Consider the following 21,528-nt stretch of genomic DNA (forward strand, 5'->3'; position numbering starts at 1 on the left):
TGTATCTTCAACCTGTCACACTCAAACCAAACCCTTTGAGGAAAGCAGTTCTTTTCTGTATGAGGCAATTGATTGTGAGTAGATCTAAACTCAAAGGCTATCAAATTTGCTTTATATAAGTTTGTCCCTTCCATATTCAATGCTACTCATAAGCTGGGCTATAGTTTCCAAGCTTTACCTCCTTAAATACATTCTCATTTAAATCCCATAAAGTCTTGAGAGCTCAACAGTCACTCAGCACACATACAGTGAGTGCCTACCCGGGACCACCAGTCACGGGGAGAAGAGCTGTTCCATATGGGTTCCTGGCTTGCTCAGGAGTGCTTGTGCTGATCCACCAGTTAGAGTCAATTCATGCATAGCATTAAATAGCTTGGCTGCAACCTACCTTCCTAACCTTTCTCCCAAAACTCAATATGGCAGCTTCAGTTCACACCTGGATGTTAGACACTTGAAATATGACTCCAGTGAGAAAAATGCTCTAAAAGCAATCTGCATACCGAATTGTCATGACCCAGTACCCAAACACGCAAACAAACAACTGGAAAATAGTTGAATACAGTTTAACTTTGGTACAATGGTATTTGGGATATATTAGATCACCATACAATTATAGAGCAAAAGTGTTCCTTTTGTAATACAGCTCCTGGCAAGTTTAAACTGGTGTGTATGGTTTTGATGGTGCTTCTTATGGACAGAGAGATTTGCACTTTCCCCTGCACCTTGTTCACTCTGCTTTCACCTTGATGAGTTTCTAATCTCCACTTAGTGAAATCTTACCCATCACTCTACTTCACACTTGGATATCTTTGTTCTAAGTCAGCATTGTCGACTTCTCTTTAGAAAATGCCCCTTAGAGCCTCTGCGTCGCTGTGTGTCTTCTATTGCCTTTCTACCCCTCCTGTTCTTTTACACTCTTTGTTTGCAAGTAATATAGTAACATTCGGCCAAACTTCCAACTCCATCGAAGTTCTAAAAAGGCAGTTATCACGTCTGGAAAATCTTCATTTTCTGGATTTGTTTCTAGCATAGTATCTTATAAAATGAAGATAATCAATAAATATTTATTAAGGAAATGATAAATGAATAGATGAGTAAACGCATGAACAAAAATTGAATATATAAATCAAGTCATTAGGTTACTGGCAAAATAATAGACACAGGGATCAATGGAATGAAATAGAGAGTACATAAATTAACTACATAAATAGCCAACTGGCTTTTGACAGGACTGCAAAGACAATGCGGTGGAAGAAGGATAGACTTTCAACACACCAAGAGAAAACAAGTGGATATCCTTATGCACTGAAGATGAACCCAACATTGACCTTTGACATCTCGTAGTTTTGTTGTGTACCGTAGATCCAAATATCAAGTGGAAAACTATAAAACCTCCTGATAAGAACAGGAGAAAATCTACAGGACCTTGGGTTAGGTGTTGAATTTTTAGAAACCACCAGAAGCATAATTAATAAAAGAAAAATTGATAAGCTAGATGCTATGAAAAGTTGATATTTTGCTCTGTGAAAGGCACTGTCAGCAGAGTAGACAAGACACAGAGTAGTAGAAAATATGTTCAAAGGAGTTATCTGGTGAAGAATTTGTATCTAAAAGACACAATGAAGCCTTAAAAGTGAGCAGTAAGACAATGAAATTACTTACCTGAACATGGACAAAGTGTCTGACAGGCACTGCATCAAAGATAGCAGAGAAGACAATGTGAGGAAGGAAATGGTACCTCACATCTGAGTAAAGGCCAGAATGAAAAAGTAGACTAGAAAAGTAGAAAATAGGAATAATTGTACATGACCATGCATTTATTTCACTTATTACATTTCATTTATCAAATCGATGACTAGTTATTGATTTCCTAAATTTGATATCAAAGATAAAGTCACAAAAGTACATTTATAAATTATACATCAAAATTAAAAGCGTTTTTCTATTTTAATGTCAAGAAAGTATAAAGCCAGAGCTGGGGAGATGGGTCAGTTGGTAAAGGTTTTGTTTCACAAACACAAGAACCTGAGATTAGATCTCTAGCCACATAAAAGCCAGGTGTGGAGGCACATATCTGTAACCTCAGTGCAGGCTGGCAGCCAGGCCAGTAGAAAAGTGAGTTCAATGTTCAGAGAAAGACCTATCTCAAAAAAAAAAAAAAAATGAAGTAATTGAGAAAAATATCTTAATGTCATCCTCTGACCCCATGTGCCTGCGTGAGTGAGCCAGCATATCTTCAACCAAACATACACACACACACACAATCTGTCCAATAAGCACATGAAAGGTAATCACAGTCACAGGGAAACGAATACCAGAATTCCAATGCACAACGAGAACCACTGGGTGATAACCAACGTAGATGTGGGTGGGGCTAGCAAAGTTGAAGCATTTAGACTCTGCTGGGGACAGCTGCAAGACAGTGCAAACACCTTGGCAAACAGTTTGTAGAGTCCTTTAAGAGGTATACATAACCCAGCCTTCCTACCCTTGGCATTATTCCCCCAAACCAAAAACAAGCCCAAACAAATTTTTAGACACAGAGGGTCATAGTGCCATTCTGCATAGCAGGCAGGATATGGGGACAACTCGAATGCCTGTCCTTAATTGTGGGCTAAACAAGATATGATAAATCTATGCAGTGAAATATTATCCAAAACTGAGGTACTGCTGACAGATGTTACACATTAATGAATCTGGAAAGGATGAGTATAATCGAAAGAAGTGATATGTATAAGGACAGAACTATAGACAATGTTATTGCATTTGTATGAAATATTCAGAAATGTGCAACCAGAAATAATAACTGTGGGCAAGGGAAATGGGGAGTGCCTGCTAATGTGGATTTCTCTTATCAGAACGATAAAAATATTCTCAAAGTAGATCATAGTGATGGTCACTTAACGTAGTGAGGATATAAAAACAAACTCCCAGTCATATAAAGAGAGTGAATGTTTTAAAGACCTATTCTAAATTGTGTGTGTGTGCGCATGCGCACATGTGCGCACACGTGCGTACACGAGTACAATCACTTGCAGAAGCCAGCAGAGAGTCTCAGATTGCCCTGACATTAGAGACTGTCATGAGCTGCCTGACACGGGTACTTTGGGAACAGAACTCACGTCCTCTGCAACAGTAGTATGTCCTTTGAACCTCTGAGTCACGTTTCTACCCCAAAGAGAGTGTGCTTTATAGTATATGACTAATATCACTAAATGCCCATTAAAATTCAAAGGACTGAGGACAGTAATTGTTGGCACAAACAAGAACTCTCATTGTTTCCTGGTGATACAATAATTCAGACTATTTTAAAAGGCAGTTCCTTATTAACACTAAATACAGCCTTCCCACTTGACTGGGTATTTGTGCACTCAGATAGCTGGATGAATTCTGGGGATGTAAAAGCATGTTTATCTAAGGATGCTTCTGACAGCTTTGTTAATATACTCTATACTGGAAGTAACCTTAGGGTCCTTTAGTAAGTGAATGAATAGAAAGACATCAAGTGACCAAAAAGAATCAACTATTAAACCATGTAAAGATACGGACAAGTCTACTGTGTGGGGGAAGGCAATGACTACAGCTGGCCCAGCAATATGCTGATAGGGAAATTACCTCTAAAGGATGAAAGGGCCTCAGTGTAAAGGCCAAGACTGAAACTTGTGGAGAAAATTTAAGGGCAAAGTTTTGTGATATCACAGATGATAATTATTTCTTCCATACGATGCAAAGCATGGGCAAGGGAAGAAAAATGGGACGGCTACTTTCAAAATTTCTGTGGACACAAAAACATTATGAGCAGAGTGAAAAGACAAGAAAAAGAAAAAGAGAAAATACTTGGAAATCATACAATTAACAAAGCGTTAATATTTTGAATATATATAAAGATTTTTCAAAACTAACAATCCAATAAAAATAGCCATAGAAGTTGAAATATTTCTCCAATTACAGACAATTAATAACATACAAACTTGCTCAATATTACCCGTCATTGGAAGACACCCATCAAAGCTGCAATGAAACATCTCTTCACACTCATTATGGTTGCTACTTTTCTATACTTTAGTTTTATTCTTCGGCAGTTTATGCATGATGAATTTTAATCCTTCTCATTCCCTATTGCCCTGTCTCACCCTGATCCCTTCTCACACTGAAACCCTTCTTCTTTCCAACAAGACCCTTGTTTACTTTGAGGTGCTTGGCAGTTTCTGTAACCCCCGGGTTTAAATAGGGTTGTGGGCATACGTATGGGTGAGAGCTTATTTACTGGAGCCCAGGCAACTCATCAACAGTTACTTCCCTGAAGAAAGTGTCACACTTTCTCTGACCCACCAGCAATCGTCAGCAGTCTTTTATTGAAGGGCCTCGTGAGCCCTTCCCCCACCCCTTTCATGGTAAGATGTTGGAGAGTCAGTCTTCTGTATGCCTTGTGCGGCTAACCACAGTTACACTGAGCTCATGGGTGCACCCTCCAAATCATGTCCGGGAACCTCTACATCGTATCCAGAAGACACTATTCCACAGCAGTCTTCCCAACCTCTATCCTCAGTCTTTCTGCCTTCTCTTCCATAACATTCCCTGAGCCTTGGAGAAGAGCTGACAGTGTCTTTGTTGGGCCCAAGCATTCCACAGCCACGTGTTCTCTGCACCGTGACCAGTGATGAATCTTGTATTAATTACCATCCTTGTGAAAAGGAAGCTTTTCTGATCTACAGGGAAGGTAAGTATTTGGAAGGCAGATTGATATGATGTTTATTTAGCAAAATAATAGTATTAGGTGTTCCTGCAGAGCACTTATTCCTAACTGGTGGCGATATAAAATAATTCTGTCCCTGTGAAAATCAATGTGCTAGCTCGTCAAAACCCTAAATGAAGAATAGCCTAGCAAGGTCCAATTCCAGGTTTATACCTAAAACAACTGAAAGCAGAGACTCAAAGAGGTCTTGACAACCCCACAATTATAGCAGCATCATTCACAAATGGCCTGGCCAATGAACACATAAACATGCTACACGAAGTACACAAAACATTATGTGACCTTAAAATACAAAAGAGCTCTGACACCTGTTACTGTAACTCAAAGCAAACGACCATGTGGTGTTAGGTGGAAAGTAAAGCAGACACAAAATAACACATATAGTCCATTTATACAAAGTCACCATAGTAACAAATTTCACGTAGAAAGAGAATAAAATGATAGTGTTAGGATCTGGAGAATGGGGACACATGGAACGTCCTTGCTTGCCTTTTGGTGTTGTGACTGACACCCACTTAGGAGAAAGGGTTTAATACATCTTGCAGTTTAGTGTTCACCATGCAGGGATCCCAGGGCAAGAGCTCAACAGAAGCATAAAGGCAGAAGCTGACGCAGAGGCCACAGAGGAGTACTAAGTACTGGCTTCCTCTGCTTTCTGTCTTCTGCAACCCAAGCTGAGCAACCCGATAACCGCCATTCCTCCATGGCCACTCTTCAGTTCCCGCCTGAAGGTTTCTGCCTTCAAGTTTTGCCTTGACTTCCCTCAGTGAAGCACTGTGTGAGCCAAATAAACCATTTCTGCCCTATGTCACTCCAGACACTGTCTGTGTCACTGCAGGAAGAAGCAAAATAGGCCAAAGAGGAAGCAGAGCTCCTCAAAGACTGGCTGATACGGGAACTGAGGGCGAGAGGTATGGAAGATGCCACTGTACGATGTTGAAGCATCAGAAAGTAAGAAAATGATCAAGGGAAACAAAACACCCCAAAATGGTTGAATATATCTAAGGGACATCAGCCAAACGACAGACTCCCAATACTGTGGTAGAACACCCCACAATGGTTGGATATATCTAAGGGATGTGAGCCAAAAGACAGACTCCCAGTACTGTGGTGGAACAGGTTGAAAACTAAATAAAGGAGCAACAGATTTAACCCAAAATATGACAGGATAATGTGTGCATATGTGTGTGTGTGTGTGGTGAACTATTATTTTAACTGGCCAAAGATATATTTGTTTATGCTGTGGAATATTACTTTAACTGTGTGCGGATGTGTTACTTTGCTTCTGCTGCGTTTGTTTAACAATGTAAGGATCAATGTTTAATATGTAAAGATGTGCTGAATTTGTTTCACCTTACCTGTCTAAGGCCCTGACTGGTCTAATAAAGAGCTGAATAGTCAATAGTTAGGCAGGAGAATGGACAGGCAGGGCTAGCCGGCAGGGAGAATAAATAGGAGGAGAAATCTAGGCCCCAAAGAAGGAAGATGAGAGAAAAAGGAGAGAATGAGGGAGAAGCCTGGAGCAAGAATCAAGGCAGCTGCCAGCCAGTAGACGTGAGAAACATTGAAAGTAAGATAAATGCAAGAAAAGAAAAGTAAAAAGCCCCGAGGCAAAAGATAGATAAAGAAAGATAGGTTAATTTCAGTTAAAAGCTAGACAGAAATGAGTCTAAGTTAGGCCAAGCACTCATAACTAGTAAGAAGCCTCCGTGTCATGATTTGGGAGCTGGTTGGTGGCCCACAAAGAAAACGCCTGGTTCATGTGTGTATGTACACACACAAACAAGACGACTGAACAAACAGCTGAGAGGGTGAGACAGATGCACTCCCTCTAACAAGAAGCTCCCAGCGGTTCGTTCAGCTTCTCCTTGGGGAATGGAATTTAACTATCCATCCCTTCAAATAGCTTGGCTCATGTGACTTCTTCAGAAGAGTCTGGGGCAGCAAAGGGAGGCAAGAACACACCAGAGAAGGCAGGCAAACAGCTTCAGAGAGATAAGGGTTGATGTTGCCTTCCTTCCGAGATCAGCATCATGACTGCAGCACTTCCCCTTGAGAGACTCTTACATTCATGGACTGCCTCTCCCAGACCTCTAACTCCAGTGTAATCGCACAGAGAACACAAGACAACGCTCAATTGACACTGATGGGGAAATGCGGGTAAAACACTCCCCTGAATTCTGTGAGTTGTTCTAGCAAGTTAATGGAACTCCAGGGCAAGCCCAGTCTATGGCAGGCTAGTCAGTGCGGTCGCCATCTGAAGTGGGCATGGCAGGATATGGTGGCAGGATTACAAAACTAAACCCTAAGCCTGGGGACTCTGATAGCATCTCCGGCGGTCCCTGGAGATCAGCCTCAGGTGGGGGGACCCCACTCCTGCCCAAGTGCTGTTTTGGTGGAAACAAGACAACAAATAAGCACGCATTTTCTTTTCTTCCGCATATTTATTAGCTACCATGACTTGAATGAGCATCCCCAGAAAGGCTCATATGTTCCAGACTCTGATGCTGTTGGGAGGTGACGGAATTTTGGAGACGTGGGACCAGTGGAAGAACAGTCCTGGGAAAGAGATTGTCCCTGGAAGTAAACATTGAGATTCTGCCTCACCTCTGCCTTCTCTCTTTCATTTCCTAGTTAGCATTAGGTAAACAGACCCCTTTGCTTTCTAGCCCTACGGCCATGGTGGCTGTCTTACCACCGGACCAAAAGCAATGATTCAAGAGTGGTCACCCTGACATCCCCCAAGCGTAGGACAAAAGATGCCTTTTCTCCTTGTAGGTCGATTTTTCTCAGACATTTGTCACAGTGTCAGAAAGCTGACTAACAAGTCACCTTGCATGCCAACAACACACCTGCTGTCCCTGCTCTTCTCTTCCCACCACCAGGAGGAAGTACATCCAGCCACCACCATTCTCTGGTTTTCGAAGGACACTTCTCCTCCTGTCCCCTCTCACGGCCTTATGTTATTCTTTAGCTCGTACTCTTGAAAGTCCCACGACAATTCTTATACATCCTTTCTCTTGACAAGTACCTAAAGTACATGGGGCAAATACTGAACCACAAATGTACATGCAAAGCAATTTTGTCATCTCCAGAAACAAAAGTTTCAGAGTATAGCTCAGACTGCAAACTCCCAAGCTACAAGACTATATTTTGTAACATGTCCATTTGCCACATTCTTAAAGAAATGACCTGAGTTAAATTTTACAAATGAAAGCTAAAACAAAAGCGAGCAAAACCATTTAATATCTGAGACAAGAAGGAGATCTTACAGAATATAAAGTATCGAGAAATATCTTATGGAATATAAAAAATATATAAAGATGTAGCTGGCTGAATAGTTGCAGAGCCAGCGACTGTTATTAAAACTAAGCTACACATCTAATTTTTACCTGCAGCCAGTTAAGCTAGGGGTTGCCTCCAAAATGTCAAATGGCCATTGTGCAGAAATTTATTGTAAGAGATGAAATTCCCAATTCTAGCTGGTAAAACAAACTTTACGAAGGACTCCTGGATTTTTATAATGATGGAATACAACCTGAGGCAGTGTAAACTCATAATCTCTTAGGACAAATAGCCTTTAAAATTTCAACCTAGTATCCAATTCACCATTGAAATGAGTAGAAGGTCTGGTAGAAGTCATGTGACCTCCCATTAGTGTGACTTCAGGCCCACCTCTGCACAGGCTGTAATTTTACAGGGTCCTTAACAGCGTCTTGGAACATATCTGCACCCAAATGGTTTGTGCTTAAACTGGTACAGCTTTTAGGTAATGGCTACCTGTTAGAAATCCGTTCTCAGGGCCTACCTGCATGCTCTCTATGTCACTCTGATTTTATGCCAGAGGGACCTGCCCATAAAACTCCAATCGTCATTGTCACAAAACAAATCTCTTTAAATAAAGGCTACCTAATCCAATTACGTGGTGCATGGTGGGAAACTGGAAGGTTGAAACCTGCGACAATGCAAGCCAGGATTAGCTTCACCTTCTAAAAAGATTGTGCTGCAGACAAAGCCACGCTGGCACGCAGAGGACTGGGAGTTGAGTCCGTGTTCTGTAAAGAGTGGAAAACGGCAAGTGTTGAGTGTATCTGGAAAGCCCCTGGGGTGGGCTGGAGTCTGGGTTCCATTTCCTTTTTCCTGAGGTTGATCATTGCAGTCTTGAGGACCCACGGACAGAGGCCAACTTAGTGTCACACAGTGCAGCAGCTGGCCAGCTGGTGACCCCTCCCCTCCCTGCTGATGCTTTTGAAGTGGCCACAGGAAACTAGCAGCTACGCCTGCTCTACCCCTTCCAGGGGAATTTTCCATGCCCGAGAATGTTAAATACTACCAGACACGCAAAGGATCAGGTTTTGGGCAGACTAACGTCATTTGATATTTTGGTGATATTGGAAAGATATTCCAGAAAAGGAATTATAAGATAAAATCTTGGTTTTAGATTTATTTACTTTATTTATACTTAGGAGTGTTTCACCCACATGCATGTATCCCACCTGCATGCAGTGCCCCTGGAGTCCAGACGAGGGCATTGGATTCCCTAACAATGGAGTTATGGATGGAGTTTTCCATAAGTCACCATGTGGCTGCTGGGAATTGAACCCAGGTCCTCTGCAAAAGCAGAAAGTGCTCTGAACCACGGAGCCATCTCTGTAGCCCCTATATGATGAAACTTCTAAGGCCAAATGATCAATGTTTTGATGGTAACAACAACATGACTTTAATCCCAGCGTTTGAGAGGTAGAAGCAGGCATATCTCTGAGTTCAAGCAAGCCTGAATTACAGCGCGAATTTCAGGACAACCATGGGTACACAGAGAAATCTTGTCTCAAAACAAAACAAAACAAAAACATGAGAAACCAAAATTACCAAAAAAAAAAAAAATGCTGCTCCACGCCCTTAATTCTAATATGCAATCTGATATCATCCATTAATTTTCCATTGCATGATTTTGTTTTTATTGCCAGTTTTGAGCCATTTCTTTAGGATGAACCTTGGTGCATTTTACTTGACAATTTTCAAGTTTGGGATTCAATGAACTTGGATGTGTGGATGTGTAGGTTTCATAAACTTGAAAAACTTTCAGTAATTATTTTTTCAGATATTTTAGGTCATCTTCTATCTGTCAAATGCTCTGAAGACTCAGCTTATATGCACACTTGTACTTGGCCACTCACTATTTCACAGGACTCACTACCACTATGTTCATTTTTTAAAAGTTTGTGCTACATTTTCTCATTGTACCATTCTAGTTCATCTCTTGCTTCCTCTTTCTTTTTCCACAGTGTTTTGTGTAATCTAGGCTGGTCTTGAACTTGGAATATGATAGAAGATAACTTCTGACCCTCCTGCCTCTGCCTACCAAGTTCTAGGATTACAAGTGTGCACCATGTGGTTCTGAGAACAGGACACGCAGGTTTGTACACAGTGGGGACTCTCATAACTGAGCCACATCCTCAGTCCATATTCATTTTTTGAAGTTCATGTTGATTCAAAAATTCTTCACTTCTCTATTAAACTTCCTGATGATATAACATTTAAAAGTTAGTAACTATTTAGTGCTCCCCTTTGCTAATTCTGTGCTAAAAGTGAGTTGCTATGGAATAATCCTTTTGTATTCTGCGAAGATTCGTTACTTAAATAGGTTTAATAAAAAGCTGACTGGCCAGTAGCCAGGCAAGAAGTATAGGTGGAACAACCAAACTAAGGATGCTGGGAAGAAAGATGGAGTCAGGAGTCACAAGCAGACACAGAGAGAAGTAATATGGCCATAGCATACTGAGAAAAGGTACCAAACCATGTAGCAAAGCATTGATAAGATATGTGGGTAAATTTTAATGTAAGAGTCAGCTAGTAATAAGCCTGAGCTATTGGCCAATTATTTATAGTTAATATTTAGTCTCCATGTGAGTTATTTGGAAACTATAAATGTTAAAGAAAAGTCCACCTATATTGAGTCAGTTTCAATTGACTGACTTCCTCATTATGAACCCTACATGTTACAAATTTGACTTTTGAGTGCTGGGTGTTTTTATAATCTTAGGGTATTCTAAAGCTTCATGCTGAAATGGAAGTAAATTGCTTATAAATTGCTTGCTCCTGTTGACTTGGTAACTTTGTTAGATGGGGCCTGGGCTCACACTCAGTCCAATTCTCCCTTCCAGACAAGCCTCTTCAGTGCACTTGCGATGTTCAGCAAGTCTCTTGAGTTTCCTGGGCTGACTGGTAGGAGACAGCTTGATTCCCAACTCTGCATCAGGATTGAGCCTTGCTTCCTTTATTCCAGAGTGCTACTGTTTTCCTCCCAGAAGAGTCTGGCAATATTAGAAACATTTTCACGATGATAAGATTAGGATATAAGTAGGGGCCAGGCTTGCTGCTCAGCATCCTACAGAACATGCCACCAAAGATGTCACTAGTACCCATGGAGGAACTATGTTCCAGTCTTTCCAGTGGTTCCCCAGTCTTTTGTAGTTTTCTTTCCCTACTTAACTGAATACTTGGGAAGGACTCTGCCCATATCTCTGGAGCTCTTTGCTGTTTGCCTGAGTCCCCCTGAGATCTACCATATTAACTTGTTTTCCCTGGGCTCCACAAGTCTGTCTGACCTAGATCTCCCCAGGGTTTTCCTCAGTGTCCTGTGACCTGGAAACATTCTCAGGGTGTTAAGTACAAGACCTTAGACTCTTCTCATTCATTTCCTATTTATTTGGTTGTCTGATGTCCTGTGTTTGATTAACTGTGTTCACTATTTTCCTTCACTTACAACTATTTCTGGCCAGAAAGTAAATCTGTTCCCAGTTACTCCATCTGAACCACAAACTCAAGTCTTTGTACTTCTTCCTAAATGTTTTTGATCCTGCCTTCCTTTCCCTGTTGGTTTGCCAGTGTGCAGCAAAAGACTGTTAGCTATACAAGCACATAGTATTTGCAAGTCTGAGGGCCTCAGGAGCAGCTGTGCGTGCCTGATGTGCCGCTGCTGCACTGAGCCGCCTTGACAATCTCGCTCACCTTTCCTCTGTGGTTCTGCTTGGGATTCTTTTAGGGCTCTTGAATTTTTAAAGTAGTTTACCCAACAAGCACTTTAAAATTTCAAAAAATAAAATGCCCTTGGCCTAAGAATTCATATGCCAGTTGTAAGTTTTATTTGATGGTAAATGGTTGAAATAGATGCCCTGGAGAGAACTGATCCTGTTGGCAGCACTGGCCTTAGGCGAAATTGTTGAGTAGGTGAAGTCTATCTTCAGGGAACTCGTGGATTCTGCTGTCTCCCTCCTGCAAGCGGAAGCCCTTGAGTTCTCTCCCTGAATGTTAGAAGAAGCGCTACTTTCTGTGTTTCAAGTTGTTTTAACATTCAATTGTCAGTGAGTGATAACCAACTTTGACTCTTGTTCAAATGTTTGCATTTTCATACAGAGCAAAGCATTAAAGCAAGCTGAGAAAAGCTGGTTCTGACTCCTCTGATTGGAAGTGACTGCTTGTAGCACCTGGTGGAGGACGGTGACTCAGCAGAAAAGAGGGTGATTGATTGGTGATGTCTGCACAGGCAAACGGGGTGAGAAACTTGCTATCTCTGCCCTAATCTTGAAATGCTCCTCCTGTTGGACAGTTTCCAAGCACTAGAAATCAAGTGTGAAAAAGACACTGGGGGACAATTGAAACTCCACAATGGCCTTGAAATCAGCCCAAATAGGGCTATTGTCTGACATCACATAAAAGTTAAGGGTTAAGAAAAACCAAGTGTGACAAGAACTTAGTGAAGTACCACAGGTAGAATATAATGCTACGGAGATGCTTATGCGGATCCTTTGGTGCGTGCAGCCCTAGGGAGGAGTTCTTTTTGTTCCCACTTCCCCCTTCAACCATCATCTTTCAGGCTCATATCATAGTCCATGCATAATAAGCACCCCAGAAACACAAAGCTCCCTCTATATATATTACTGTCTTAAGCAGAAAGACTCACCAGAGCCCCAAAAGTATCAATTGCTTATTTCCAAGCTATGTGACATCTCCATAAAGATAACAAGTGCATTCAATATTAGAGTATAATTTGGCATTTCTCTTAGTCTTCTGTTATTTGAAAAGAAAGGGACATATTGGTTTGTTCAGTATAGGATCATAGAAAGGATTAACGTTCTGGGTTGGAAGCGTGAGATGGCACCACAGGTAAAAGGCTTTTGTCTCCAAACTGATGACCTGAGTTTGACCCCCCAGGATTTGCATGGCAGAAGGAGAAAACGTGCTCCTACAAATTGCTCTTTGACTCCACATACACTTGGCACCTATGTACCTACCTAGGTAAATACACACACACACACACACATACATACACGGACACACATGCACACATGGACACACACAGAGACAAAATAATGATGTGGGATATCCTTTTTTTGCTAGGAATATGTCTTATTGTCTTTGGTTAATAAAGAAGCTGATTTGGCCAGTAGCCAGGTAGAATAGATCCAGGTGGGAAATACAAGCAAAAATACAGGGAAAAAGAAGGCAGAGTCAGCAAGATGCCGATAACCTCTGGAGAAGAAAGATGTGAAGTAACAAGTCACAAGCCTCATGGTAATATATAGAAAAATAGAAATAAGTTAATTTAACTTGTAAGAGCTAATTAATAATAAGCCTGAGTTGATAGGCCAAACAGTTTGTAATTAATATTAAGCCTGAGAGTGGTTATTCGGAAACTGGTAGGTGGGAAAAAAACCTCCAGTTACAAAATAAAGTGTAAGAAATTTCTAGGTTAACCTCAGTAAAAGCCTATGAGATAAGATCATGTTTGGGAGAGAAAAATACTGAGGACTTCCTGCTTGGCAGGAATTGAGCTAACATATTTTCATATAGGTTATCTCCTTGGTTCTTACTAAGACTTTACAGAAGAATTTCTTTACAAATCACCGGCTGTCACCTGAGGTTGCCAGACCCCATTGGCCTGCAGGGATGAATGAGATCAGCCTGATACAAAGTCTGTGAATTATTGATTCAGAGACTATGCCTGTCTTTCAGGTTGGCAGTCCTCTACTGCCTTGACCCCCAGAGACATTCAAAGACATTGTCCAGTGGTGGTGATTTATGCATTTGTGTCTTCCTACCTTGGCATCCAGAAAGGGTCCTGGCCACGGCTGTGCTGCCAGTGATTCTTGAGAACACGAGTTCTTACCTGAAGTGCCTTTCCCAGGGCTTGAGAAGTCCACAGTCCCTGCTGTTGAATGGCCAGGTTTCTTTTAGTCTGGACTCCATAGGTAATGGGTGGGGCTTCTGCTGACAGGGGAGGTTGTGTTTCTCCTCAGCTTTCTATCAGCATTTGGTGTTTCTTTTGTTTGTTTGTTTGTTTGTTTGTTTGTTTTTTGTTTTTTTTTTCGAGACAGGGTTTCTCTGTAGCTTTGGTGCCTGTCCCGGAACTAGCTCTTGTAGACCAGGCTGGCCTTGAACTTGCAGAGATCCGCCTGCCTCTGCCTCCTGAGTGCTGAGATTAAAGGCATGCGCCACCACTGCTCGGCTAGCATTTGGTGTTTCTAGCTCAAAACACAAGCAGAGGAAGCAGAGGAAGGGAGGAAGGAAGAGAAAGAGGGAGGGAGGAACAAAGGGAAGGAGGGAGGGAGGGAAGGAGGGAGGAAGAAATACTTTCAGGAAACAAGTCTTTTGGCTTCTACCTGCAGCTGTTCATGGTCTTGGGTTGGCGGGAGAAGATAATTTGGAATTTCTACCATTCTTCCAATTGAGGTCTCATAGACACAGAGTGTCCTCTTTATGTGCTTCCCCTACTCATGCCAATCAAATTCCATGGGTTTTTCATAAAATCTATGTCATCAAAGATCCAAGGGGAGGAGTAGAGTACGCTCCCCAACTCCTTATCATTGTCTCCTGGCTCTGGCCCTCTGGCCCCAGTAGGAGGTGAGCCGCCAAGCACCCAGATGCTTACAGTGGAGGGAGCAGACAGTGTGGGGTTACAGTACTGTCTTGAAATCAGACCTGTAGCACATCATGTTCTACAGGACTCCTCGAGGGGGCTCCCCAGGAAAAACCTGTTTTATAGCACTGCACGGGGCTGCCCCCTTCTCTGAGCAGGGAGCAGCTCCTGAGAGTGATGCTCCCTAGGTGTATTTCCACATTTAAGTGGCGTAGTGTGAAGCTGCTTGTGGACTAGCCCCTGACCCTGCATACAGTCCCAAAAGTTCACTTGCTCTATGGAATTTTGTGAATTTTTTTTATCACACCAAAATCTTATCTGCTGAGTTAAGGATTACTGCAACCAGAGCAGTCTGGATAGTCAAGTCTGCGGGGGGTGCCGGGATTGAGACACCGAGGCTTCTTTTGAGGTGGAAGAACAGCAACCTTTATTTTGCCCAGCAACCTCTTATACCTCTACTCCTTCTGTGAAGACCCACCGGCCAGAAAGAACACATATTTGTCAATTATAGGCCACAAGGAAGTTCCGCTGTCAGTCAGGGGGAGTGAGAGCAGCTGGATCACAACAAAGGATCATGAGTGGCCTAAGTTGATGTTTTGTTTATGCTGCAGAATATTGCTTTAACTGTGTGTAGGTATGTTACATTTGTTTCTGCGCCTTTGCTAACGACCTAAAGATGTGTTTCACTTGTCTCTTCTGCATTTGTTTAATTATGTTAAGATATGTTGCATTGTTTCAACTTGCCTGCCTAAGTCACCTTATTAGTCTAATACAAAGTTGCAGGGCCAATATCTAGGCAAGAGAGGGAAGATGGAACTGGCTAGGCAAGAGAAGGAAGAACAAAAGAATGAGAGAGATAGAGAAGGTCATGCCCTGGGCCAGAAGCCAGGCATCAGTCAGTGAGCTAGACAGTGGAGGAAGCAGGAAAGTAAGGTAGATAGATAGATGATAGGTAGGTAGGTAGATAGATAGATAGATAGATAGATAGATAGATAGATAGATAGATACATACATACATACATACATACATACATACATAGTTACATAGATAGAAACATAGATAGATAGATGATAGATACATAGATACATACATAGATAGATAGATACAGAGATAGATACATAGATACAGAGATAGATGATAGATCATAGATATAGATAGATGATAGATACATACATACATACATAGTTACATAGATAGATAGATAGATAGATAGATAGATAGATAGATACAGAGATACATAGATACAGAGATAGATAGATACATAGATACAGAGATAGATGATAGATCATAGATATAGATAGATGATAGATAGATAGATAGATAGATAGATAGATAGATAGATAGATAGATAGATGGATGACAGGAAGGAAGAAAAAAGCCTAAGTTATAAGAGCTAGCAAGAACCGAGCATAAGATAAGGCCGAGCATTCATAACTAATATTAAGTCTCCATGTCATAATTTGGAATCTGTTTGGGGGCCCAAAAGAAAATCAGGTACAGAAGAGACTGAAATATTCCTGTCATCAATAGTACTTCCTCCTTCGAGTGGTTAGCTGGAGAGCGGCCATTGTGTCTCAATAAGAACTGCTCTGTAGACTGGAGACAAAAGGGCCAACTGTGTTAGCTTTCCTGGCCTTAGCCAATACCTGAGAGAAATTATTTTAACAGTATGATAGCTATTTTAGCTCACTGTTTTAGAAATGTCAACCCATGGTCTACTGACCCCTTTGTCTTTGGTCCCTGGTGAGGTAGAAACGCCTGGAAGAAAGAAAGGCATGGTGGAAGAAAGCCGTTCATCTTGCTGCAGCCAGGGAGCGATAAATGAGATAAGAAAGCAAGGAATATCATAGCGTCCAGACACATGCCCTTCGGTGTGGTACTCCACCTCTTGTTTTCTAATCAATCATTTTTTTAAATTTAAATTTTAAATTTAAATTTATTCTTTGTATCTTTCACAGTATACACCCTGATCCCACGCACCTCTGTCCCTTCCTACCCTCTCCCCTTCTACCCTCTCCTGGGATCCCCATGCTCCCAATTTACTCAAGAGATCTTGTCTTTTTCTCCTTCCTATGTAGATTTATGTATGTCTCTCTCAGGGTCATCTTTGATTTCTAGGTTCTCTGGGGTTGTGAACTGTAGGCTGGTTTGTCTTTGCTGTATGTCTAAAAGCTACTTATGAGTAAGTACATATTATATTTGTCTGGGCTACCTCACTCAAAGTGTTTTTTTATCCTTCCATTTGCCTGCAAATTCCAGGATGTCATTATTATTATTTTTTTACTGCTGAGTGTACTTCACTGTGTAATGTACCACATTTTCTTTATTCGTTCTTTGGTTGAGGCACATCTAGGTTGTTTCCAGTTTATAGCTATTATGAGCATGCTGTTATGAACATAGTTGAGCACATGTCCTTGCGATATGATTGAGCATCCTCTGGGTATGCACCTAAAAATGATATTGCTGGGTCTTGAGGTAGATTATTTTCTAATTTTCTGAGAAATTATCATACTGATTTCCAAAGTGGCTATAAAAGTTTGCACTCACACCAGCAATGGAGGAGTGTTCCCCTTACCCCAGTTCCTCTCCAGCATAACCTGTCATCAGTGTTTTTGATGTTGGCCATTCAGGTGTAAGTAGGACTCTCAGAGTTGTTTTAATTTAATTTAATTTGCTTTTTTCTGATGACTAAGGATATTGAGCATTTCCTTAAGTGTCTTCCAGCCATTTGAGATTTATCTGTTGAAAGTTCTCTATATAGTTCTGTATCCATTTTTTATTGAATTATTTGTTCTTTTGTTAACAAATTTCTTGAGTTCTTTTTATATTTCAGAAATCTGTCCTATGTCCAATGTGGTGTTGATGACGATCTTTTCTCATTCTGTAGGCTGCTGTTTTGACTTGTTGAGCATGTCCTTTGCTTTACAGAAGCTTCTCAGTTTCAGAAGATCCCATTAATTAATTGTTGCTCTCAGTCTCTGTGCTACTGGGGTTGTACTTAGGAAGTGGTCTCCCATACCAATGCATTCAAGTGTACTTCCAACTTTCTCTTCTATGAGGTTCAGTGTGGTTGGTTTTGTGTTGAGGTCTTTGATCCATTTGGTCTTGAGCTTTGTGCATGGTGATAGATATGGGTCTATTTTCATTCTTCTACATGTTGGTATCCAGTTATGCCCCCACCATTCATTGAATATGTTTTCCTTTTTTCCATTTTATATTTTTGCTTCTTTGTTGAATATCGGGAGTTTGTAGGTGTGTGGATTGGTATCCAGTGCTGTAGACAGCGCAGCCTGGATAGCCAAGACTGGCGGTAGGTGCCGGGATTGAGACACAGAGGTTTCTTTTCAGGTGGAAGAACAGCATCCTTTATTTTGCCCAGCAACCTTTTATACCTCTACTCCTTCTGTGGAGACCCACCGGCCAGAAAGAACACAAACATCCTTGTCAATTACAGGCCACAAGGAAGATCCGCTGTCAGTCAGGGGGAATGAGGGCAGCTGGATCACAACAATCCGGGTCTTCAATTAGATTCCATTGGTCCTCCTGTCTGTTTTTATGCCAATACCAGGATATTTTTATTACCGTAGCTCTGTAGTAGAGTTTGAAGTCAGGCATTGTGATGCCTCTAGAAGTTCTTCTACTATACAGGATTGTTTTGGCTCTCCTGGGTTTTTTGTTTTCCCATATAAAATTAAGTACCATTCTTTTGAGGTCTGTGAAGAAATTTTCAGGGATTTTGATGGGCATTGAATTGAATCTGTAGATTGCTTTTGGTAAGATTGCCATTTTATTATGTTAATTCTACCTACCCAAGAGCATGGGAGATCTTTCCACTTTCAGGTGTCTTCAATTTCTTTATTCAAATATTTAAAGTTCTTGTAATACATGTCTTCCACTTATGTCTAACATGTCTAACCAAACTTCCATGTTTGGTTAGAGTTACATCAAGATATTTTTTTATTTGTGCATATTGTGATTTCGTTCTCAGCCCATTTATCATCTGTATAAAGTAGGGCTACTGATATTTTTTAGTTACTCTTATATCCTGCTACATTACTGAAGGTGCTTATGAGTTGTAGGAGTTCCCTGGTAGAACTTTTGGCATCACTTATGTAAACTATCATATCATTAGCAAACAGCAAGAGTTTGACTTCTTCTTTTCTTATTTGCATTCCCTTGATCTCCTTTTGTTGTCTCATTGCTCTAGGTAGAACTTCAAGTATTATATTGAATATATTGAATTTATATGCCTTGTTCCTGATTTTTGTGGGATTGCTTTGAGTTTCTTTTCATTTAGTTTGATGTTGACTGTTGACTTGCTGTGTATTGCCTTTATTGTGTTTAGATATGTTCCTTGTGTCCCTGCTATCTCCAATACTTTTATCATGTAGAGGTGTTGAATTTTGTTGAAGGCTTTTAGTACAGAATTCTACAAGATTTTCAAAGAAGAGCTAATACTAATACTCCTCAAATTGTCCCATGCAAGAGAAACAGAAGGAACATTGCCAAACTCTTTTTATGAAGCTACATTTACCCTGATACCCAAACCACACCAAGACTCAACTAAGAAAGAGAATTACAGATCAGTCTCACTCGTGAACATTGATACAAAAATACTCAATAAAATACTGGCAAACCGAATCCAAGAACACATCAGAAAAATCATCCACCGTGACCAACTAGGCTTAATCCCAGAGATGCAAGGATGGTTTAACATATGAAAATCTGTCTATGTAATCCACCATATAAACAAACTGAAAGAAAAAAAAACCCACATGGTCATCTCATTAGGTGCTGAGAAAGTCTTCAACAAAATTATTTATACACCTTTATATGCAGGTGTTCACAAAGAATCACTGGTTTGGTTCAAGGCTCCTGGTCTCATCCACACTGGGACTTTGCCTGGACATCCCACCGCTGCCCTGTGTCATGGAGATCCTACAGCCCTGGGTCCACAGGAACTCCGCCCCCCCCTCCACACACACACACACACACACACACACACACACACACCTGTGCTCTAGGACATCACAGACGGGGTGGATATTGGAGTGGGCCAACACTTAACCTTGGTTAAGTTGCAGGGTTGGGCAGCACACCAACTCTCTCCTGTCTTCACCTCCAGGGTGAGCGCTCCTGCATTGAACTGGCTAGATCACCTTCTACAGTGATGAGCAAAGGGTGGGACCAGTTCTCCTGCTTTCACACCGTCAGGGTCAGTTGTCCCAAACCTATACTTTCAGGGCCAGCTCGCTCCACTAAGTTGCCTAGTTGCGGTGTAGGGGGCACTCTCCCTAGTGCTGCAACTGATGAGGGACAGGGACAGCACCACGCTACCCTACCCATGCTACCACACGACAGATAGTGGGGACAGCTCTCCCATGATACTCCTGCCTCTTAACAGACTATTCAGCTAGAAACTCATCAGTGACTAATCACTTAATATTGTTAGAACTTTTTTTTGATCCAGTTGTCCCCCGTGACCCTCAGTATCTGGAAAGTGAGTCTTTAACAGTAGGCCTGTTGAGAAGACATTTTGTATCCAAATCACAACAATGATGGAATCAGTTTTATTGTTTCTCATTGCTGTGACAAAATATCTGACAACTATAGCTCAAGGAAGGAAGGTTTCAGTTTGGCTTACAGTTAAGAGAGTACAGCCCCTCATGATGTGTGTTTGTACGTGTGTGTGTACATGTGTGTGGTGTGTGTATGTGTGTAAGTGTGTGTATATGTGGGGGGTGGGGGGTGCCATAAAAGCAACTCTAGCTGTGGCAACAGGAACAAGAGGCAGCCAGTCATGAAGCAGAGAGATACATGATGGCAATCAGCTCAGTCTTTTTCATTCAGACCCAGACCCTAACACAGGAAATGGAGTCACCCACAGTTGGAAAGAGTCTTTCCACCTCAATTTACCCAGACTGAAAATGCCTTTGTAGCATGCCCAGAGGTATGTCCCTATGTGATGCTAGAGCTTGTCAAATTGACAGTCACTAACCATCAGTTGACAGATAATCTGCCTCAGAACTTATGCTGTGCAGTGAGTGATGAGGAGAAGTCATAAGCATACTATAGGTTTCATCTCACTCAGAGCAACCATTAGTCTGTGTTTCAGCACATGCAGGGAAATGCGTTAAGTCCGTATGTTCCAGCACATGCTCAGAACAGCATACGTCCACATGCTCCCGCACCTGCCTGGAACTCCGTAGGTCTGCATGCTCCAGCACATGCCCGGAACTCCTAGGTCCGCGTGCTCCAGCACCTGCCCGGATCTCCGTAAGTCCGTGTGCTCCTGCAATGCCCACTAATAACAGCAACTAAAGAATCTGCTTTCTGTACTTAACAAAGACAGAGTAAGAAAAAAAGGGGGAAGGCAGAAAAATAGTTTTTTGCCCCAAATAAAACTTTCTAATTCAATAGAGTTGGGAAGAGTCCTATATATACATGACTTGAGTCTTAAAAGCGACACAATGAGTCTGTCAAGGGCTTGATAATTTTTAAGATGTCTTGATGGAACTATGTGAATATACTCTTCAGGGTAATAATTAATTCCCTAGGGAGTGCACTAATTTAAAAAAAAAAAAAACATGTTACCAGAGAAGAAAGAAAATGCTGAAAAGCTAGGAAATTACTCCATAAACTGACTGACAGTTAAGTCTTTCAGAAGATTAAGGAAAATGAGAGCTTGAAGTATAGGTAACTGAGTAAAAATTGGATCTTCATAGAAGAGTCAGATAGCAATATTTCAGTTGTGTCCAACCTCACTGAAAAGGTCCCAGGAGTGTCTCACAAGGTACCTATGGATCAGGGATGCTTGCTGTAGTTACATGTAAAGGTGCATCAGAAATAGTA

The sequence above is a fragment of the Chionomys nivalis genome, chromosome 14, assembly GCF_950005125.1.
Source record: "Chionomys nivalis chromosome 14, mChiNiv1.1, whole genome shotgun sequence".
NCBI classification, from domain to species: Eukaryota; Metazoa; Chordata; class Mammalia; order Rodentia; family Cricetidae; genus Chionomys; species Chionomys nivalis.